This window comes from Heterodontus francisci, chromosome 5 (genome assembly GCF_036365525.1).
Source record: "Heterodontus francisci isolate sHetFra1 chromosome 5, sHetFra1.hap1, whole genome shotgun sequence".
Lineage (NCBI taxonomy): Eukaryota > Metazoa > Chordata > Chondrichthyes > Heterodontiformes > Heterodontidae > Heterodontus > Heterodontus francisci.
Genome location: NC_090375.1, coordinates 55,045,235 through 55,069,218, shown reverse-complemented (window position 1 = coordinate 55,069,218; position 23,984 = coordinate 55,045,235). Strand labels below are relative to the sequence as shown.

The 23,984-nt window shown below is 42.3% G+C and overlaps 1 protein-coding gene across 2 annotated transcripts in view; it reads left to right on the top strand.

Moving 5' to 3' along the window:
• Nucleotides 1-23,984, top strand: part of scap (SREBF chaperone) — a 306,453-nt gene that overhangs the window by 12,778 nt on the left and 269,691 nt on the right. Inside the window, exon 2 of one of the 2 annotated variants that reach the window (XM_068031446.1) lies at nt 18,283-18,462. The exons of the other annotated variant lie outside the window; for it this stretch is intronic. The gene's annotated coding sequence lies outside the window, so the exon portion shown is untranslated. The remainder of the gene's footprint in view (nt 1-18,282; nt 18,463-23,984) is intronic. 2 annotated transcript variants of the gene reach the window in all.

Genomic DNA, 23,984 nt, shown 5'->3' with positions numbered 1-23,984 from the left:
CAAGGTCTGGCAGTCCTTGTAACAGGCCTTCTCTTCCTCCCAGCAACAATTTGAAGTTTAATGTCCATGTGGTGAAATTAATAATGCCTCCACCTTGGCAGGTGGGGGCTGCATGACTGTAGAAAGTGCACTGATGAGTTAATGGCATTGTTGGGGTGGGTGGGGGTGGCAGTCGGTGGTGGTGTTTTCCTCGGTTCATCTGCAATTGGGGGTTGTTGGCATTGGAGAGACCCAAGGACTCCTCTTCCTTCTGGGCCACGAGGAGTTCTAACATAAGATTGAACATTGGCCTCTTCTAGTCAGTTGGCACCTCCCGCCGTGATTCTACTGCCTGGCTGCAGACGGTGCACATCTTTCAAGTTAACCTGTTGCAACGCCGATAATATCATCAGGCTATTATCTTTACATGTTAAATAGGCCCCTAACTCACTTTAATGGAGCCTCTTTGATGGTCTGATTTGCTGCTGTTAATATTACAATGACCAGGATTGTGGCAGATTGGAGGTGGGATCGCGATTTTTAAAATTTTAAAGCCTCGCCTGACCCTTTGATGTTTATATGGGGAGGGAGTAGTATTATTGATTACATAGTGGACAGTATGGTGTCTTTAGAAGATTTGATACCCTGTATCAATCAACGTTGGTCACAGATGCCTGATGTTTGCCATCGTTCTGGAAAATGGTTAACAAAAATAATCATGAAATTTATACTGAGATGGCTCGAAGGAAAATTGAGTTTGAGATAAACTCTTGATCAATGTCATCTCATCCAAGAGGTGTTTCTGTCTTGAAACATTTGGATGATAGACGGCAAGCTCTTGCAAACACAATCACGTGATTTTAACATTGATATCGGGTTTTATTTCGCTCCATGCTATAAAGGAATAGAATACTGTGTATAACATGAATATAACACCATACTTGTTGCTGTTTGACTTGCAGAATAACAGCATCATGTGCCAACTACTGTGATACATGGAAGTTGTTTTCCAGCAGACCACTTGGGAATAACGATGGTGATACATCGACTCTGTAAAATTATATAAAAACAGTCTAATTTTCCTAAGTTACTGATAACTGCTCCAGCATCTGATTTTCTGGAGGTTATAAATAATTGCTCTTTTCATATTTTATGTAATTATAATTTTCAATCACAAATAATGTACTCTCAGGATAGTCATTTTAGTCCATGTTTCACAATATTTGCAGCTAAGTGCATTGAGAGTAATTCATAGTTTTGTATTGAGGTGAGACATGCTGGCTTTTTTTAAAGAAACGTAAGCATGCGGGTCCTTGTGGAAATAAACTGATGCCAAATACTACAGCTGTTTAGAAGTTGGTGCTATTGTACAGTACTAGAAATAAAATAAATAACTCATGAAAGTTTGAATAATAAAAGCAAGATACTGCGGATGCTGGAAATCTCAAATAAAAACAGGTAAAGCTGGATGTACTCAGTAGGTCTGGCAGCATCTGTGGAGAGAGAAACAGAGTTAACGTTTCAGGTCAGTGACCCTTCTTCAGAACTCCGAAGAAGGGTCACTGACCTGAAGCGTTAACTCTGCTTCACTCTCCACAGATGCTGCCAGACCTGCTGAGTATTTCCAGCATTTCTTGTTTTTATGAAAGTTTGAGATTTGTTTACATTGAAGTTTTAGCTAACTCATTGGCCTCGTAGGACTCTAGTCACTTGTTTTTTTTCCAGCAAGGATATCATCCTAAGGGATTTTTTTTAATAGTGATATTTTGGCAGGAAACCTGAAGATTACATTTTCCCTTGGTGTAAGAGCTGTGTTACAACCAGGCGAGAAAGGTGTCAATAGGTCTGTTAGTATCTTCACCTGGTCTTATTGTAACAGAGTTTAATTTTAAACACACTGTGTTTTGAGCTCCCCCTTTGTGAATTCTTGTTCACAGCTTTCCAATTCTTAGGCAAAGAAATGAGCGCAAACAGGCTTTCTTTGGTTTAAAGAAAAGTGAAATTTATTAAACTTACTTAAACTCTAATACGGTTCACACCTACGGATATACAACGCACCCACGCTAGCATGCACACGCGATATACACATGCAAATAGGGACAGAAAGGAGAAGAAAAGATAAATTGGAACAGTTTGAGGCAATAGCTTATTACTGTGCCTCACTTACGGTATAGTCCTTTTGTAGGTAATGCTTGTGTTTCGTTGGGGCCCAGTGTTCTGCTTAAACCTTGTTCACGGAGGAAACTTTTCTCTCTTTGTGGTTCACGTGTCTTAACAAGATTTAGTTCCCTGAGAGATGAGCAGGCAGACAGGAGAGGCTGCAATTCTTGCTTCAGTTCGAGGAGCACGTGGCGTTCTGAGTTCAAATTCTGTTTTTCAGTTTAAAACTCCGCTGGTTGGCCAACAGAATCACAGAATAATACAGTGCAGAAGAGGCCCTTTGGTCCATAGAGTCTGCACCGATGCATTAAAGACGCCTGACCTGTATACCTAATCCCATTTGCCAGCACTTGGCCCATAGCCTTGAATATTGTGATGTGCCAAGTGCTCATCCAGGTACTTCTTTTAAAGGATGTGAGGCAACCCGCCTCTACCACCCTCCCAGGCAGTGCATTCCAGACCATCACCGCCCTCTGGGTAAAAAAAGTTCTTCCTCAAATCCCACTTAAACCTCCTGCCCCTCACCTTAAACTTGTGTCCCCTCGTAACTGACCCTTCAACTAAGGGGAACAGCTGCTCCCTAGCCACCTTGTCCATGCCCCTCATAATCTTGTACACCTCGATCAGGTCACCCCTCAGTTTTTTCTGCTCCAGCTAAAACAACCCAAGCCTATCCAACCTCTCTTCATAGCTTAAATGTTCCATCCCAGGCAACATCCTGGTGAATCGCCTCTGCATCCCCTCCAGTGCAATCACATCCTTCCTATAATGTGACGACTAGAATTGCACACAGTACTCCAGCTGTGGCCTTACCAAAGTTCTATGCAACTTCAACATGACCTCCCTGCTTTTGTAATCTATGCCTCGATTGATAAAGGCAAGTGTCCCATATGCCTTTTTCACCACGCTATTGACCTCCCATCTGCCTTCAGAGATCTATGGACAAAGGTCCCTTTGTTCCTCGGAACTTCCCAGTGTCAGGCCATTCATTGAATACTTCCGTGTCACATTACTCCTTCCAAAGTGTATCACCTCACACATTTCAGGGTTAAATTCCATCTGCCACTTTTCTGCCCATTTGACCATCCTGTCTATATCTTCCTGTAACCCAGGAGACACAACCTCACTGTTAACCACTCGCCCAATCTTTGTGTCATCCCCGAACTTACTGATCCTACCCCCCACGTAGTCATCTATGTCGTTTATATAAATGACAAACAATAGGGAACCCAGCACAGATCCCTGTGGTACATCACTGGACACTGGCTTCCAGTCACTAAACAGCCGTCTGTCATCGCACTCTGTCTCCTACAGCTAAGCCAATTTTGAATCCACCTTATCAAGTTACCCTGTATCCCATGTGCATTTGCTTTCTTGATAAGTCTCCCATGTGGGGACCTCGTCAAAGGCTTTGCTGAAATCCATGTAAACTACATCAACTGCACTACCCTCATCTTCACACCTGGTCACATGCTCAAAAAATTCAATCAAGTTTGTTCTGCATGGCCTCCCTCTGACAAAGCCATGCTGACTATTCCTAATCAGATTTTGCCTCTCCAAGTGGAGAGTATCCTTCAATAGTTTTCCTACCACTGACGTGAGACTCACTGGTCTGTAGTTCCCTGGCTTATCTTTGCAACCTTTCTTAAATAGTGGGACCACATTAGCTGTTCTCCAGTTCTCTGGCACCTCCCCTGAGGCCAGAGAGGAATTAAAAATTTGGGTCATAAACCCTGCAATCTCCACCCTCGCCTCCCACCGCATCCTGGGACACAAATCGTCTGGACCTGGAAATTTGTCCACTTTTACGCCTGCCAAAACCTCCAATACCTTCTCACTCCCTATGACAATTTGCTCAAGAACCTCACAGTCTCTCTCTCTCAGTTCCATATCTACATCCTCATTCTCTTGGGTGAAGACAGATGTGAAGTATTCGTTCAACACCCTACCAATGTCCTCTGGCTCCACTGACAGATTTCCCCCTTGGTCCCTAATGGGTCCTACTCTTTTCCTGGTTATCCTCTTCCCAATCCTCCTCCCAACAGGTGGTCTCATGACCGACTGGTTTGACCAGGTCTCTCCTGCATATTGGGGCGGGGACTGGTTCCTTTGTTTCAATACTGTCTAGTACTATGCAAATGTCCTGTCAGCCAGGAGCTTGCAGTTTTAAGTTTTAATGTTCATGTGGCGAAATCATGTGTGCCTCAGTCTTGGCAGGTGAGGGGTTTGCCTGACTGCTGTTTGAGCATGACAGTGTTTCACAGTAACTATTTTGCTTCAAAAGGTTTTCAAACCTTCCATCTGTGAACCCAAAATTTTTAGAATTCATCAGTATTTTGAGAGAGAGGCTAGATAAATGTTTTCTTTAAAATGGGAACAACAGCAACTTGCATTTATATAGCACCTTTAACATAAAACGTCACAAGGTGCTTCACAGGAGCATTATAAAACAAAATTTGACACTGAGCCGCATAGGTGCTATTAGGTCAGATGACCAAAAGCTTGGTTTTAAGGAGTGTCTTAAAGGAGGAAAATGAGGTAGCGAGGCAGAGAGGTATAGGGAGGGAACTCCAGAGCTTAGGGTCCAGAAAATTGAAGGCGCGGCCACCAGTGGTGGAGCGATTAAAATCGGGATGTTCAAAAGGCCAGAATTAGAGGAGCGCAGATATCTTGGAGGGTTGTGGTGCTGGAGGAGATTACAGACACAGGGAGGTGCGAGGACATGGAATGATTTGAAAACGAGGATGAGAATTTTTAAATCTAGATGTTGCTTGACTGGGAGCAGTTGTAGGTCAGCGATACAGGAGTGATAGGTGAATGGCATCTGGCGCAAGTTAAGACACAGGCAGCGGAGTTTTGGAATGACCGTAGATTTTTGGAGGGTAGATTGTCGGAGGCTAGCCAGGAGTGCATTAGGACAGTCAAGTCAAGAGGTAAAACGCGAATGAGGGTTTTAACAGCAGATGAACTGAGACCGAGTGAAGTCAAGCTATGGAGATGGAAATAGATGGTCTTAGCGATAGTGCAAATGTGTGGTCAGAAGCTCATCTTGGGGTCAAATATGACACCAAGATTGCGAACAGGAGTAAGCCAATTAGCCACTCGAGCCTGTTCTGCCATTCAGTGAGATCACGGCTGATCTGCGATCTAACTCCAGATACCCGCCTTTGCCCTTGCTATTGGCTAACAAAAAATCTATCAATCTCAGTTGTAAAATTAACAATTGACCTAGCATCAATTACTGTTCCTGTTTGCGGAAGAGAATTCCAAACTTCTACAACCCTTTGCGTGAGGAAATGTTTCCTAATTTCACTCCTGAAATGTTTGGCTCTAATTTTCAGTCTGTACCCTCCAGTCTGAGACTTCCCAGACAGTGAAACTAGGGTAGATGGACAGAAACTATCTGTACCCCTTAATATCATTAAAATGTTGATCTTCTAAACCTTCTTAACCTTCTAAATTCCAAAGAATGCGGCTCCAGTTTGTTTAATCTCTGCTTGTAGCTTAACCCTTGGAGTCCAGGAATCATTTTAGAAAATCTACACTGCTCTCCCAACTAAACACAACATAATCACTGTAACTGGTTCAAAACTATTATGATTTAAAGGCACAGTTGTGATGAAAGTAGAGTTTTCATTCTCTAAGTTAGTTATGCATTTTAAAAAACATGACCTTTAGTGTTGTGCCAGCTTGCGATGGTGTCCAAGCTTTTTCTTCGAACATTGTAACAGCTGTCTGAAGGCAGTGACTTAGATTTTCTTTCTTGGCCATATATGTGATGCAAGTATGGCGGGTTAGGTTTTACATTCACCTGACTGATCTACGATTGCTGGAGTTTCCAGGGTGAACCTTAAGTAAACGTTTTTAAGCAGACTTCCTATGGGATTACAACTTGCGCTTTGGGGCTGTGTGAAATGGCCAGTGCTGCCTGAAACTGATGCATGCAGCATCTTAATGGAGCAGGCAGTCTGGTAGGTTGCAAATAAAAAATCATGTTCCAATAAATTAGCAAAATCTACTGAAGTAGAACTTTCAATCAATTGTGTCGACTTGTTAAATGTGCCCAGGCTGAATGAAAAAATCTCTTCCACCTTCCTTTGCAAAGCTGGGCATTTGTGCTTTTAAAATAATTTGTTAAAAATTTGGCAAGGTCTAATTTATTGCTCATTCCTGTTAAATACCGCCATCAGTACCATATACTCATATTTGGATGGGTGCTTCAGTGTCTGATAGAAGAAATGGAAGGGAGTGAAAATGTGTATGTCATAAGGGGCCCCTCCCTATTTCCTTGCCTCCTGTACTGGCAGGAAAGACTTGTGTGTAGGTCAGAGCCCAAGAGCCTTAGATCCAGATACAAACTAACTGGCTTTTTGAAGGTCAGAAGAATTTTGTATATTAACTCCTTCATGTACACAGAAAATAATATTTTCCAGTTGCTGTAAGATATCAAAACCAAGGGGGAGCAGCCAGAGGTCGTGGTACATATCAGTACCAATGACATAGCTAGGAAAAGGGATGAGGACCTGAAAAGCGAATATAGGGTGATAGGTTGGAAGCTGAAAGGCAGGACGAGCAGAGTAGTAATCTCGGGATTGTTACCGGTGCCACGTGCTAGTGAGGCTAGAAACAGGGAGTGAGTGCAGCTGAGCATGTGGCTACAGAACTGGTGTAGGACGGAGGGATTCAGATATGTGGATCATTGGGATACCTTCTGGGGAAGGTGGGATCTGAACTGGAGGGGCACCAATATCCTGGATGGGAGGTTTGCAAGAGGTCTTTGGGAGGGTTTAAACTAGTTTGGCAGGGGAATGGGAACCGGAGCTACTGATCAGTGGATGGGGTAGCTGTTGAACAGGCAGATACCGAGTGCAGAGAGTCTGTGAGGAAGGTTAGACAATTGACACGACAAAGTTGCAGCCAGTATGATGGGTTGAAGTGTGTCTATTTTAACACAAGAAGAGTCAGAAATACGGGTGATGAACTTAGAGCATGGATCAGTACTTGGAGCTACGATGTTGTGGCCATTAAGGAGACGTGGATATCACAGGGGCAGGAATGGATGTTGGATGTTCCGGGGTTTAGATGTTTCAAAAGGAATAGGGAGGGAGGTAAAAGAGGTGGGGGAGTGGCAATGCTAATCAAGGATAGTATCACAGCTGCAGAAAGGGAGGTCGTTGAGGAGGGTTTGTCTACTGAGTCATTATGGGTGGAAGTCAGAAACAGGAAAGGAGCAGTCACTTTGTTGCTATTGGGGGGTCTATAGAAAACGCCCAACAGAGACACGGAGGAACAGATTGGGAGGCAGATTTTGGAAAGGTGCAGAAGTAACAGGGTTGTTGTCATGGGTGACTTCAACTTCCCTAATATTGATTGGAACCTCCTTAGTGCAAATAGTTTGGATGCAGCAGTTTTTGTCAGGTATGTCCTGGAAGGCTTCCTGACTCAATATGTAGATAGGCCGACTCGAGGGGAGGCTATGTTGGACTTGGTGCTTGGCAACGAACCAGGCCAGGTGGCAGATCTCTTGGTGGGAGAGCATTTTGGTGATAGTGATCACAACTCCCTGACCTTTACTATAGTCATGGAGAGGGACAGGAGCAGACGGGGTGGGAAAATATTTAATTGGGGGAGGGGGAATTACAATGCTATTAGGCAGGAACTGGGGAGCATAAACTGGGAACAGATGTTCTCGGGGAAATGCACGACAGAAATGTGGAGGTTGTTTAGGGAGCACTTGCTGCGACTGCTGGATAGGTTTGTCCCGATGAGGCAAGGAAGGGATGGTAGGGTGAAGGAACCTTGGATGACAAGAGATGTGGAACAGCTAGTCAGGAGGAAGAAGGAAGCTTACTTAAGGTTGAGGAAGCAAGGATCAGACAGGGCTCTAGAGGGTTACAAGGAAGGAACTGAAGAATGGACTTAGGAGAGCTAGAAGGGGACATGAAAAAGTCTTGGCGGGTAGGATTAAGGAAAATCCCAAGGCGTTCTACGCTTATGTGAGGAACAAGAGGATGGCCAGAGTGAGGGTCGGGCTGATCAGGGATAGTGGAGAGAACTTGTGCCTGGAGTCGGAGGAGGTAGGGGAGGTCCTAAATGAACACTTTGCTTCAGTATTCACTAGTGAGAGGGACCTGGTCGTTTGTGAGGACAGCATGGAACAGGCTGATATGCTCGAACAGGTTGAGGTTAAGAGGGAGGATGTGCTGGAAATTGTGAATGATATAAGGACAGATATGTCCCCGGGGCCAGACGGGATATACCCAAGGATATTACGGGAAGCGAGGGAAGAGATTGCTGCGCCTTTGGCGATGATCTTTGCGTCCTCACTGTCCACTGGAGTAGTACCGGATGATTGGAGGGTGGCAAATGTTGTTCCCTTGTTCAAGAAAGGGAATAGGGATAACCCTGGGAATTATAGACCAGTCAGTCTTACATCGGTAGTGGGCAAATTATTGGAGAGGATTCTGAGAGACAGGATTTATGATTATTTGGAAAAGCATGGTTTGATTAGAGACAGTCAGCATGGCTTTGTCAGTGGCTGGTCATGCCTCACAAGCCTTATTGAATTCTTTGAAGATGTGACAAAACACATTGATGAAGGAAGAGCAGTGGATGTGGTGTATATGGATTTTAGCAAAGCGTTTGATAAGGTTCCCCATGGTCGGCTCATTCAGAAAGTGGGGAGGCATGGGATGCAGGGGAAGTTGGCTGTCTGGATACAAAATTGGCTGGCCCATAGAAGACAGAGGGCGGTAGTAGATGGAAAGTATTCAACATGGAGCTCGGTGACCAGTGGTGTTCCGCAGGGATCTGTTCTGGGACCTCTGCTCTTTGTGATTTTTATAAATGACTTGGATGAGGAAGTGGAAGGCTGGGTTAGCAAGTTTGCCGATGACACGAAGGTTGCTGGAGTTGTGGATAGTGTGGAAGGCTGTTGTAGGTTGCAACGGGACATTGACAGGATGCAGCGCTGGGCTGAGAAGTGGCAGATGGAGTTCAACCTGGAAAAGTGTGAAGTGATTCATTTTGGAAGGTCGAATTTGAATGCAGAATACAAGCTTAAAGACAGGGTTCTTGGTAGTGTAGAGGAACAGAGGGATCTTGGGGTCCATGTCCATAGATCGCACAAAGTTGCCACCCAAGTTGATAGGGTTGTTAAGAAGGCGTATGGTGTGTTGGCTTTCATTAACAGGGGGATTGAGTTTAAGAGCCGCGAGGTTATGCTGCAGCTCTATAAGGCTCTGGTTTGACCACACTTGGAATATTGTGTTCAGTTCTGGTCGCCTCATTATAGGAAGGATGTGGAAGCTTTAGAGAGGGTGCAGAGGAGATTTACCAGGATGCTGCCTGGACTGGAGGGCATGTCCTACGAAGAAAGGTTGAGGGAGCTAGGGCTTTTCTCATTGGAGCGAAGAAGGATGAGAGGTGACTTGATAGAGGGGTACAAGATGATGAGAGGCATAGATAGAGTGGATAGCCAGAGACTTTTTCCCAGGGTGGAAAGGGCTATCACCAGGGGGCATAATTATAAGGTGATTGGAGGAAGGTTTCGGGGAGATGTCAGAGGTAGGTTCTTTACACAGAGAGTGGTGGGTGCGTGGAATGCGCTGCCAGCGGTGGTAGTCGAAGCAGATACGTTAGGGGCATTTAAGCGACTCTTGGATAGGTACATGGATGATAGTAGAATGAAGGGTAGGTAGTTAGTTTGATCTTAGAGTAGGTTGAAGGTTCGGCACAACATGGTGGGCCGAAGGGCCTGTACTGTGCTGTACTGTTCTATGTTCTAAGTATTAGGTGTCCAGAGAGCCTTGGTTTAAGCCATTTTCACATTCCAATCTAATTTTTTTTTAAGTTAGCATTTGTGTTTGACTGATGAGAAAAAATTGTTTAATCTTTCGAGAAAAAGACTTTCTTAAGATCCCAACTCTTTTGGTATCTGTAGTTTCCTATTTACCTTGATATTAATGCGCACCGGTGAGGAATTCTTGAAGAATCATTCACTCAGATTTACCACCAGAGACTTTATTTTCAAGGGTTTGCTGCAAATTTTGGACTAAACTTGTTTTCAAACAGTCAGATCAAATAATAATTCTATGAAGAAAAAGCAAAAAATCAGTTTAATCTTAATCACTATTAACCTCACTCTTCAGAGAGTGTGAAACCACTCTACAATTACTGAAAAATATGAGTAAGCTTACCTTCATAAGTAGAAGATGCTCTTTGATCCTGTAGCAACAACAGTAGAACTTGGCACTAAGGTATATTTCAACATCTATGATGTGGGCTTTCATGTTGTTAATTTGGAATTGTTTTGTGAAGAAATTCATCATTGCTGCAGCTGTGTGCTCATATGATGTTCAGATTGACTGGTTATGGAGGCAGTTATTTTTAAATCATAGAGCACTGGTAAGCATTACAACTGTGGATGGCGATATTCAGGGAATACTTTTAGATTGTTGCTTGTTTGAAGTTGGTTGTTGTGGTCTGCCAAAGACTGGAACGTTTTGTCAATGCCAGGGGAGATGTTTTCTTGAAGGTAGATCATGTTCTCTGGTGAAGTTCATTACGTCATTGAATTCTATGTTGGTGTTACCTGAAAGCAACCTGTTGAAATATACTATTTTGGAATACTGATTTGCCAGATTTAGTTTTCTTTTTGGAGATGTAAGGTATATTACTGATCTTTGTGGAGATGTAATAGCTAAGATCAATGTGAAGATTGTTTGGAGGTTGGAAGTGGTGGCATTAGCCTGGATAGTTAGCAAATCACAGAGTTGTGGTAAGGACTAAAGTAGAAGCAGGACTGGTTGGTCTTGCAGATTGATTCAGGAGAATCAGCACCTCTTCATTTGTCTTATGGTCTGTATAAGGAATTTGAAGCATATGTCCTGGCATCCACATTTCAAAGCCCTCTATCTTCTGTAGATCTTGACTTATTCATGTTTCTGAGGCATACAGGAAAGTTGATAGAATGAAGCATCTTAGGAATTTTTTCTTGTTAAAATCTTGAACTTTCTTGTTGTTAACACGTGCTTCATCTTCCCGAAACTACTTCTGGCTATCTCTATCCTTCTAACTCAGCATCGCATCTGCCACCTTCTGTTATCATTTATCTTAAATAGATAAACTTATCTACTTGTTCCAGTGTAACACCATCCACTTCAATCTTCATTCTAGTTTCTTCTAATGTATTCCTTCTAACTACCATTATTTTTGTCTTTTTGGTGTTCATACTCAATTCATATTCTAAACTACTAGATTTTACTTAATCTATGATATTTTGTAGGGCCTTTTCTGATTCTAAAATAACATTGTGTTACTGCAAGTTTATGTTCTTGCCTTCAATTTTTATACCTGCAGGTACATCTAATTCTCTGAATTCTATGTACAGATTGAATAATTTTGGTGACCGTACACAGCCTGTCATACTCCTCTCTCCACTTCAAACATAACTGATTATCTGTTATAAATTTGGTTCTTTATGCTGCCACCGTGTTGAGTCTAGCCAGAGAGGTTCTTAGATTGTAGTGTTTAAACATTAATCTTTATTGTATAGTAACTATATACACTTCACACTAGCCTGTGTGTCTCCTTCAAAAGGCATGCTGTAACTGTTCTTGAGTCTCTCCCACATGATCTCTTACCTCATCCTGGTGAGTGGTAATCTACATTCCATCATTATTTACCCTTTGATACCCTTATACTATATTGTCCATCTTCAAGTCTGATGCTCGCTATTTGGTGCCAATATAAATCTCACATCTTTACTGTCAGTGTCACATTTCAGCAACACAGCTATTAGTTTTTGGTGATAAAACACAATCGAACACTTGTTTCATTATCTGTAAAATGTTCTTGTTTACTTCTAGATATTTATCGAAGATTGTTCTTAGGTTAAATATTCCCTTTCTTGTTCCTACTCCAGGGCCGGAATTTTACGCCCCCCCCACCCCCCCCTGCCAAAAAGAGCAGGAGGGGGGGTGGGGGTGCAAAATGGAGCGGGGGGGGGGGGGGGGGGGGCCCTTCCCGACCTGCTCCCGCCTCCGCTGCCTCTTAATGCTGGCCACCACACCCAGTGGCGTTGCTGGGACTTAAGAGCTGGCAGCTCTATTAGGCGGGACTTCCTGCCTCAAGCGGGTGTAAGTCCCGCCTCAGAACAATTAAAGGCCGGGGAACAGCAGAATGCGGGTCGGATCCCCAGGCCAGGCGGAAGTGGGTTCGCCACCGAATTTTCAGTCGGTAGACTGTTCCCGTCTGCCGAGGGAAAAATCCCGGCCCAGGTCTAAATCCAGACTGTGTTTTACCAATTTCTGGTTCAAATTTGTTATTTCTTTCTGTTATGATTTTCAAGATCACATTAATGGGATGGCTCATTAAGCTTATAATTCTAAACTGATTGCACTCCATTGCTTTTTGTTTCTTCTGTATCTTAATAAATAATGAATGTCTCAAGTCTCTTGGAATGTATCCTTTGGAATATATTTGATCACAAATTTCTATTATCACTTCTAATTATGTATCCCCAAGGGCTTTCAGATGTTCTATTGTTACTTCATCCGTGCATGGAGCTTTTCCTGTACTCACCAATTTCAGAGCATGCTTTACCTCTGATATCATAATGTTTGGTCCTTTCTTTGCCTCTATATCTTGAGGATTGCCTCGATTTGGATCATCATGCAATTCACCTATACTGTCCATAGTTTTTGCTCCTGTATCCCTTTCAACCAATATTTTACCGTCTTTGTCTTTTATGCACCCCCTATCGGTTGTTATCCCTTTCTTTCTAACTGTCAAAGATTTCACCACCTGTTGCATAACTAATTGTGTGATTTCTTTCCAGCTGCAATACTTCCTCACACATCTCATGATACTCATTTCTCTTTAGCCTTCTTTATTTTCCTTTCAATTTCTTCATATTCAAGTGTGTTTCTTTTCTTTCCCCTTTCTGTCATCATTGCTAATATCTCATCTGTCATTTGCACCTTGTCTGGTTTCCTTTTTGGTAATATTTCCTTTGCAGCATGTTCTATACTGTCTTTCATGTTTGTCCATTTGTTTTCTATTTCTTCTTCTGAGATCTCTTCTGTTTCCTCTATCCTTGTTTTTTTTTACTTTGAGTGAATATCTCTCTGATCTCATCCTTCAGCATGTCAAGGTCTAAGTGGTCACACATCATTTTTTTTCGGTATTTTCAGTTTCATCTTGACTTTTGCCACAAGGAGACAATGATCTGAATTTATATCTGTGCCGGGAGAAAAAAATTCAAAACATTCCTCATAACTGTTGCCTTCGTACCTGGTATCATTCTAGTGAATTTTAGCCAGAATCATAGAATAATATAAATTTACTATATGAAAGGAAGTCATTTGGCCCATAATGCCTATGCTGGCGAACTGAAAGCTATCCATTTAGTCCCATTCCTTTGCCTTTCCCCATATCCTTTTATTTTTTTATTTTTAAAAATAATAATCCACTTTCTTTTTAAAGGCTGTTATGGATTCTGCTTCCACCACTGTTTCTGGTCGGGCATTCCACGTCCTAACAACCCTTTGCTTAAAAGAAAATTCTCCTACCCTCGTGTTTTATTCATTTGATGATGATCATTAATTTATGCTGCTTAGTTGCCCACTCTCCTACGGTTTGAGATAGATTATCCTTATTTATCTTGTCAAAACTCTCCCTTGTGAATTCTCCTTTTACTGAGACCCACATGCTTATGTCCGAAAGTAAGTAGTGTTTCACCAGAGTTTAGTATTTTTAGTAACTATGCGGAGCTACTTGGCCAAATATGCTTCTAAAAACTGCTGGTTTCCAATAGTAGGCTGAAGTTGTGATCCATTAAATGAAGATTCGAAGTCACAAAAATGGATATTTTCTTGATGTCTAAACATCATGAGTGTTTTGATGCTTAGAGAGGCATAGAGGTTTAGGGAGGGAATTGCAGAGCTTAGGGCCCAGGCACTTGAAAGCACAGAATTGGAGGAGCACAGAGAGCCTTTTTTCTGCAACGTCTTTGAACATGTTGTCCCCTCCCAAATCTATGCCCATCTTTTCTGGAACATCACGTTTGAATCATTCCAATCAGGTTTCCATCGCTGCTACAGTACTGAAATGACCTTTATCCAAGTCACATGTGACCTATCCCTCTCGAGCTGCAACCTTAGACACGGTTAACCACATCATTCTCCTTCAACACCTCTCTTCTGTCATCCAGCCTGGTTCCATTCTTATCTATCCAGTTGTAGCCAGAAAATCAGTTGCAACGGCTTCTCTTCTTGCACAGTTACACTTGCAGTCCATCGACCACCCCCCAATAAGGATCTATTCTTGGCCCTCCTATTTGTCATTTACATGTAAATGGTGGCCTCATCTGAAGACGCAATGTCAATTTCCACACGTATGCTGACGACACCCAGCTCACATCAGCGTGTCTCTCGACCATTCCGCTGTGTCTAATTTTGCCACGCTGCTTGCCCGACATCAATAATGGATGAGCACAAATTTTCATGATCTAAATATTGGGAAGATCATAGCCACTGTCTTTGAACCCTGTCACAAGCTGTGCCCATGGACTCCATTCCTCTTCCTGGCAACTGTCTCAGGCTGAACCACACTGTTCATAATCTTGGTATCATACTTGACACCGAGATAAGCTCCCACCATCGCAAAAACCGCCTGTTGCTAGCTAGTGCCATTGCACAACTTCACCCCTGCCTTAGCTCATCGAGTGCTGAAACCCTAATACATGTCTTTGTTACCTCTATACTTGACTATTGCAATGCTCTCATAGAATAACAGCTCAGAAGGAGGCCATTTGGCCTGTCTAGTTGTGCCCGCCCACGCTCTGCAAGAGCAATTTAGCTAGTCCCACTGCCCCACCCTTTCCCCATAGCCCTGCACTTTTTTTCTTTTAAGGTGCTTATCCAATTTCCTTTTGAAAGCCACAATTGAATTTTATTTCACCACCCTCTCAGGCTGTATGCCAGATCCTAACCACTTGCTGTGTAAAAACGTTCCTCATGTCCTCTTTGGTTCTTTTGCTAATCGCCTTAAATCTGTGTCCTCTGACTGTGGGATCCTTCCGCTAATGGGAACAGTTTCTCTCTGTCCGCTCTGTCTAGAACGCTCATGATTTTGAAAACCTCAATCACATTTTCCCTCAACCTTACTTTTCTAAGAATAACAACCCCACCTTCTCCAATCAATCCAGTTTATTTAAGTTTCTAATCCCTAGAACCATTCTCAAATCTTTTCTGCACCCTCTCTAATGCCTTCACGTCTTTCCTACAGTGCAGTGCCCAGAATTGGACATACTACTCCAGGTGACGCTGAACCATTGTTTCATAAAGGTGCATCATAACTTCCTTGCCTTTATTCTCTGTCCCTATTTATAAAGCCCAGGATCCCATATGCCTTTTTAATCTCTTACTCAACCTGCCCTGCCACCTTCCATGATTTGTGCACATATATCCCCAGATCCCTTTGATCCTGCGCCCCTTCAGAATTGTATCATTCAATTTATATTGCCTCTACTCATTCCTCCTAGCAAAATCTATCACTTGGTACTTCTCCGCATTAAATTTCAGCTGCCATGTGTCTGCCCGTTCCACCAGTCTGCCTATGTCCTCTTAAAGTCCATCACATTCTGCACAGTTGATCATACTTCCAAGTTTTGTGTCATTTGCAAATTTTGAAATTGTGCCCTGTCCACCCAATTCTAAGTCATCAATATACATCAAGACAGAAAGCAGGGAATGGGAGAAAAGGGTAGTTATTCTGAGTGGCAGAAGATGGGAATTGGTGTTCCACAAGGATCAGTGCTGGGACCACATGTTTTCACAATTTACATTAACTATTTGAACTTTGGAATCAAAAACACAATTTCTAATTTTGTGGATGACACCAATTTGGGTGTGATATTCAATACTGAGGAAGACTGCAACAAATTACAGGAGGACGTTAATAGGCCTGCAGAATGGGCAAATAATTGGCAAATGAAGTTCAACACATAAATCTGAGGCAATACATTTTGTATGGAAGAATAAGGAGATCACTTATTACTTGGAAGGTGCGAGTCTAGGTGGGGTCGAAGAACAAAGGGATCTTGGAGCACAAATACACCAATCACTAAAAGTTGCACCACAGGTTAGCATATCACAAAAAAAAAACAGACTTTTAGTTTTGAGGAATTAAATGAGTAGCTGTATGAATTTCAAAAGGTTGCGACCACCCAAAATTTAGTCCAAGGATGTCTCCATGAGTGCATACAGAGACAGAGTTAGAGAGGTGAGAGCCGGAAACAGCAGTTGGGCTCATTTAGTTGGCACTTCGAACCAGAAAGTCTAGAAGAGATTATGCTGTCATTGTTAGCAGTATCAATTATTCATGTGGGTATCAGGAATCAGGGATGTTATAAGAGTTGGGGTAATTAGCTTGAATTGCTATCTGGGACATCCCATATGTACCACACTGCAATGGAGATAGATGTTGCTAGGGAGATGCCTTTTGGGTCGGGTTTATTTTGGGTGCCTGCTGACACAGTTGACTTTTGGAAAGCTGTTGGTTACAGCGAAAGCACTTGGGTTTTGGAAAGCTGTTGGCTTTGAAAGCAGCTGGTCTCAGGAGCAGAGAGGCCATCAGGAACTAGGGGTGTTTGTGTTTTAAGGCAGGCCTGTTCTTTGGCTGGAAAGTCCAAATTCGGGAGGTGTTGGAATAGAACGAGAGGACTTGCCTAGCCGGATGCTAGAGGGAGAATTGCTGGGAGATTTTATCCCTGTCGCGCACTTCGGAGGTGCGATGATGCAAATTTCAGGAAGTAATTCTGAACACTTATGAGAAAACAGATTTTGTCTTTAAAAAATGAATCTTTATTTTTAAAAAGTGAACAATGGTCCATAATGGTCATTGAAGAGAAGGGGATTAACCTTTTGTACATTCAAATAGTCTGCCAACAATAAAATCTTCAAAGCCAAAAGGTGACAATGTAACCCATCTCACACCTGTCATAGAAAGAGGTTTATCGTAACCTTTTTTCCCCTGCTAAAGCTCACCTACCTCTTTCCCTTCTATATCCATTTCTTGTGTGTATGTGTGCGCGCATGAGCGAATGTATGAGTGAATATGGTTGTGACCATTTTAGGATAAGGCGTATTGATGAATAACAATTGAATTTCTGTTTTCAAAACCCTACAAGAAAACTTGTTGCTGCCTGTTTATTTTTTTTTTATTTATTTAAAAATTTGTTTATTTGAAAAATAAAACCCAAAGGGGCTAAACTCTTAATACTAAGAAAGGTGTCTAGGGGTCTCTTTTAGCCTTCACCTGGTCTTACTGTAACAGGATTTAATTTCAAACACAGTGTTTTGAGCTCCCCTTTGGTGACTCCTTATTCACCGCTTTCCAATTATATGGCAAAGAAATGAGCACAAACAGGTTTTCTTAGGTTTAAAGAAGAAAAGTGAAATTTATTAAAACTTAAACATTAATTCAGTTAACGCCAACAGATACACGAGGTGTCCCACACTAGCATGCATATACGATACGCACATGCAAAAAGAGACAGAAGAGCAGAAGAAAAATAAAGTACAGAGGTTTGAGGCAATCTCTGGAGAGGGGTTTTTGTTACTGTGCTTCGAGCTTGCTGTAGAGTCCTTGCTTGTAGGTAGATCTTTTCATTGGGGCCAGCATTATTCTTAAACCTTGTTCACGGTAGGAGGCTTTTCTCTCTTTGGGTTCATGTGTCTCCAGTTCCGTCAGAAGGAGATGAGAGCGGACAGGAGAGTCATGTGCTCAGTCCAGGAGCAAAGAGCTTTCTGCCTTCAAACACTGTTTCTCCAATTTAAAACTCCCCTAGTTGGCTGACAGGTGGTCACATGACCTTCTGTGTATTGGGAGCATCTTAGCAGTCAACCTGGAACGCTTGCTTCTCCACCTTCAACGCCTGGTAATCAAAAGTCCATTGTGGATTAAATTGGAGCAGGGAGTGGCCCCTTTGTCCTTTCCAAGTACTGTCTGTTACAATGTAAATGCCATTCCAGTCAAGGGTCTGGTGTTTTTTTAAAAAAAAAAGTTCTTTCTTGACTCCAGTAACTGGTTTTTAAACTATGTTCATGTGGCGAAATTAATGTGCCTCATTCTTGGCAGGTGGGGGCCTGCATGACGGTACAGATACACTTGCTACAGTCAGATGGGGAGTTGAACAGTGGGAAGCACCAATGTCACACCACGTGGCCGTAACAAAATGGGGACTTGAAGCCAGGATCTGAGCCGCCTGGAAAACGGAAGGAAAGTTGAACTCTGAAATTGTGGAAAATAAACAAACAGGTTTTCTTGTATTCTTCTGTTTTTATCTGTGGTGCTAGAAACATTTAATACTAAGGAGTTTGTAGAGCAGGGAGAAATATCCCATGATAAGTTAAACAAATTAGGTGTTGAGGATTTAAAAAGCTTAGCAACAGAGGTGAGAATCATTTTTAGATGAAAAGTAAAGAAACCTGAACTGGTGAAAAGTCGAGCCAACCATTTTAAACTTATCCCTGAACTAGAAGAAGAAAGCCTATAATCAGAGTCTGAAAAAATAAGTTTAGCTGGAATCCAGTTACAGTTGGAAGGCAAGAGCTGCAATTTCAAAAGGGAAAAGGAAGGAAGGGAGTTTCAGAAGGAAAAGAACTAAGAAATAGTAAAGGTAGGAAGTCACTTGTGGGAGTAGTTTATAGGCCCTCTAACAGTAGGACTGGGTGTACAGGAAGAAATAATGGGGGCTTGTGAGAAAGGTACCGCGATAATCATGGGTGATTGTAATCTGCAGATAGATTGGACGAATCAGTTTGGCAAAGGTAGCCAGGAGGATGAATTCATGGACTGTTTTCAGGACAGTTTTTTTTTAAGAGCAGCATGTTCTAGAGCCAACCAGAGAGCAGGCCACGCCAGATCTGGTAATGTGTAACAAGACAGGATTTATTAACGACCTCATAGTAAAGGCGCGCCTGGGTGGCAGTGATCACAACATGATTGAATTTCACAATCAGCTTGAGGGTGAGAAGAGTGGATCTGAGACTCGTGTTTTGAACTTAAATAATGGTAATTATGAGGTTTTGAAGACAGAACTGGCTAAAGTAAACTGGGAAATTAGTTTCAGGGATAGGTCAAGAAGAGTGCAGTGGCAGACATTTAAGGAGATATTTCATAACACTTAACAAAGATTCATTCCAGTGAGAAAGGAAGACTCTAGGGGAAGGGCGCAACATCTGTGGCTAACTAAGGAAGTTAAAGATAGTATCAAATTGTACGCCTTTTCTTCCAATCAGCGAAGAGTCGTGGCAGATCAGAAGATTGGACAGAATATAAAAAAACAGCAACGAATAATTGAAAGAGTAATGAGAGAGAAGTTAGAATACGAGAGAAAGCTAGCTAGAAATTTTAAAAATGGAAAGTAAGAGTTTATATAGGTATTTAAAAAGGAAAACCGTAACTAAAGTGAGTGTTGGTCCTCTCGAGTGAGTCTGTGGAGCAAATAATGGAAAACGGCAGAGGAATTGAACAAATTTTTTGCACCTCTCTTCACTGTAAAGGATGCAAATAATATCCCATAAATAACTGTGAATCAAGAGTTGTAAGGGAGGGAGGAACTTAAAACAATTACCATCACCAGGGAAAGGGTGTTGAGAAAATTTAGAACTAAAAGCTGACTAGTCCCCAGCTCCTGATGGACTTCAGCCTAGGGTCTTAAAAGACGTGGCTGTTGAGATAGTGGGTGCATTGGTTTTAATTTTCCAAAATTCCTTCGATTCTGGAAAGGTCCCATCAGATTGGAAAATAGCGAATGTAACTCTGCTACTCAAAAAAAGAGCAAGACAGAAAGCAGGAAACTACAGGCCAGTTAGCTTAACATTTGTCATAGGGAAAATGCTGGAATCTATTATTAAGGAGGTTATAGTAGGTCCTTTAGAAAATCTCAGTGCAATCAGGCAGAGTTAACATGGTTTTATGAAAGGAAAATCATGTTTGACTAATTTATTAGAGTTCTTTGAGGCAATAACAAGCAACGTGGATAAAGGGGAACATGTGGATGTGGTGTACTTGGTTTCCAGAAGGCATTTGACAAGGTGCCACATCAAAGGTTACTAAACAAAATAAGAGCCAAGTGGTGTAGGGGGGTAACATATTGGCATGGATAGAGGATTGGTTAGCTAACAGGAAACAGAGTAGGCATAACTAATAGAGTGCAAACAGGGATCAGTGCTGGAACCTCAATTATTTACAATCTATAATCAATGACTTGGATGAAGGGACAGAAGGTATGGTTGCTAAATTTGCTGATGACACAATGATAGGTAGGAGACTAAGTTATGAAGAGGACTTAAGGGATATGGATAGGTTAATTGAGTGGGCAAAGATTTGACAGAGTATCATGTGGGAAAGTGTGAACTTGTCCACTTTGGTTGGAAAAATAGAAAAATAACAGATTTAAATGGAGAGAGATTGCAGAACTCTGAGATGCAGAGGGATCTGGGTGTTCTCGTATACAAAATACAAAAATGAGTATGCTGGTACAGCAAGTGATTAAGAAGGCAAATGCAGTGTTTATTGCAAGGGGAATGGAATATAAAAGTAGAGGTGTTTTGCTACAGTTGGATAGGGCATTGGTGAGACTGCATCTAGAGTATTGTGTACAGTTTTGGTCTCCTTACTTAAGAAAGGATATAATTGCATTGGAAGTAGTTCAGAGAAGGTTCACTCAACTGATTCTGATTTGTAAAAGCAAAATTGAGGAACAATCAGATCTTACCAATCATCCAGCATGTCAAAAACAAAATCTGTGCTTTATGGTGCAAGTTGTTAAAACAGACTTGTGATCTTCAGATATACGGTAGTTAATTCTCATGTCTGATTTGAAGTGGAGCTGAAAGCTTTACCAGTCTTGTTTTTAATTATTTGATCTATCTAGTGAAAACCAGGCTAAACTCTTATGACAGTCTGGTTCTGGTTCAGTTTTTTCTTATTAGCGTTAAGAGGTCAGCTGGGCAGTAAGCCAGGCCACCTCCCACACTACTTTATTTAGCCCCATGAACATATCCTTCTATTCCTTTCTCCCTCATGTGCTTAATTGTTGCAATATCTGTTTTTTGTATCATGGTAAATGCTGTAGAAATAACAAGATGAAAAAAATACTCTTAAAATTAGCTCTCGTCATTGGTTTAGTCTGTTAATTCCAGGCACATCTAATTCATTTCCCTTCTCTTCCCTTCCCTTTACAGTGTCTTTAACTTGTTCCAGTTCTTTATAGCTGGAATAGAATTTGACAAAGTATTTACAGCATAGAAACAGGCCATTTGGCCCAACAGATCCATGCTGTACTTGAGCCACTTCCCACACTTTCTTATTTAGCCCTATGAACATAACCTTCTATTCCTTTTCTCCTTCATGTGCTTACCCCTGCTTTCCTTTAAATGCCACCATGCTGTTCAACTCAACTACTCATGGTCGCGAGTTCCACGGGGACTGGGGGGTGGGGGAGCTAGGTGCGATGGCATTGTGGTAATATTACTGGGCTGGTAATCCAGAGGCCTGGACATGGCTTCAACTCCCACCACAGCAGCTCGGAGAATTTAAATTCAATTAATTAATAAATTTGGAAAAAATGCTAGTCTGAGTAATCATGCAACTACTGGATTGTGATTCACTAATGCCCTTCAGAGGAGGAAATCTGCTGTCCTTGCCAAGTCTACCCTTCCTGAATCACAGAATTTTTGTAGCACAGCAGGAGGTGATTCGGTTCATCATGTCTGCACTGGCTCATCAAGTGAGCAATTCACCTAATGCCATTCCCCTGCCTTTTCCCCGTAACCCTGCACATTCTTCCTTTTCAGATAACATTCTAATTCCCTTTTGAAGGCCTCGATTGAACCTGCCTCCACCACACTCTCAGGCAGTGCACTCCAGATCCTAGCTGCTCGCTGTGTGAAAAAGTTTTTCTTCATGTCGCTTATGCTTCTTTTGCCAATCACTTTAAATCTGTGCCCTCTTTTTCTTGATCCTTTCACAAGTGGGAACAGTTTTTCCCTATCCACTCTGTCCAGACTCCTCATGATTTTGAATACCTCTATCAAATCTCTTAGCCTTCTCTTCAAGAAAAACAGTCCCTACTTCTCCAGCCTGTCTTCGTAACTGAAGTTCCTCATCCCTGGAATCATTCTCGTGGATCTTTTCTGTAGTCTCTCCAACCCCCTCACATCTTTCCTAAAGTGCGGTGCCCAGAACTGGATGCAATACTCCAGCTGAGGCCAAACTAGTGTCTTATACAAGTTCAACATAACTTCCTTGCTCTTGTACTCTATGCCCCTATTAATACAGCTCAGGATACTGTGTACTTTATTAACGGCGCTCTCAACCAATCCTGCCACCTTCCATGACTTTATGCACATATGCCCTCAGGTCCCTCTGCTCTTGCACCCCTTTAGAGTTGTACCTTTTTATGTTATATTGTGTCTCCATGTTCTTCCTACCAAAATGAATCACCTCACATTTCTCCGCATTTAACTTCAGCTGGCACCTCTCTGTCCATTCCACTAACTTGTCTATGTCCTTATGAAGTTCTGCACTAGGCTCCTCACAGTTCCCAACTGTTCCAAGTTTGGTATCCTCTGCAGATTTTGAAGTTGTGCCCTGTACGCTAAAGTCGAGGCCATTAATGTATATCAGGCAGAGCAAGGATCCCAATACTGTCACTCAGCCAATTTCGTATTCATGTTACTACTGTTCCTTTTATTCCATGAGCTATAACCTTGCTCACAAGTCTGTTGTGCTGCACTTTATCAATGCCTTTTGGAAGTCCATATACACCACAACAACAGCATTGCCCTCATCAACCCTCTCTGTTACCTCCTCAAAAAACTCCAGCAAGTTAGTTAAACATAATTTTCCCTTACCGAATGCGTGCTGGCTTTCCTTAACTAACGCGCATTTGTCCATGTGACTATTAATTTGGTCCCGAGTTATTGCTTCTAGCAGCTTCCCCACCGCCAAAGTTAAACTGACTGGTCTGTAGTTGCTCGGCTTATCTTTACATCCTTTGTTCAACAAAGGATGTAAATATTTGCAATTCTCCAGTCCTATGCCATCGTGCCTGAGTCAAAGGAGGACTGGAAAATTATGGCCAGTGACTCCAACCATACGAATTAGGAGCAGGAGTAGGCTACTTGGCCCCTCGAGCTTGCTCCGCCATTCAACAAGATCACGGCTGATCTGATTGTAACCTCAACTCCACATTCCCGCCTACCCCCAATAACCTTTTACCCCCTTGCTTATCAAGAATCTATCTACCTCTGTCTTAAAAATATTCAGACTCTGCTTCCACTGCCTTTTGAGGAAGAGAATTCCAAAGACTCAAGACCCTCTGAGAGAAAAGATTTCTCCTCATCTCTGTCTTAAATGGGCAACCCTTTTTTTAAAACAGTGACCCCGAGTTCTAGATTTTCCAACAAGAGGAAACATCCTTTCCGCATTCACCCTGTCAAGACCCCTCCGAATCTTTATTTTATTTTATTTAGAGCTACAGCACTGAAACAGGCCCTGCGGCCCACCGAGTCTGTGCCAACCAACAACCACCCATTTATACTAATCCTACATTAATCCCATATTCCCAACCACATCCCAACCATTCTCCTACCATCTACCTATACTAGGGGCAATTTACAATGGACAATTTACCTATCAACCTGCAAGTCTTTGGCTGTGGGAGGAAAGCCGCAGGGCCTGTTTCAGTGCTGTAGCACCCGGCGAAAACCCACGCGGTCACAGGGAGCACTTGCAAACTCCGCACAGGCAGTACCCAGAACTGAACCCAG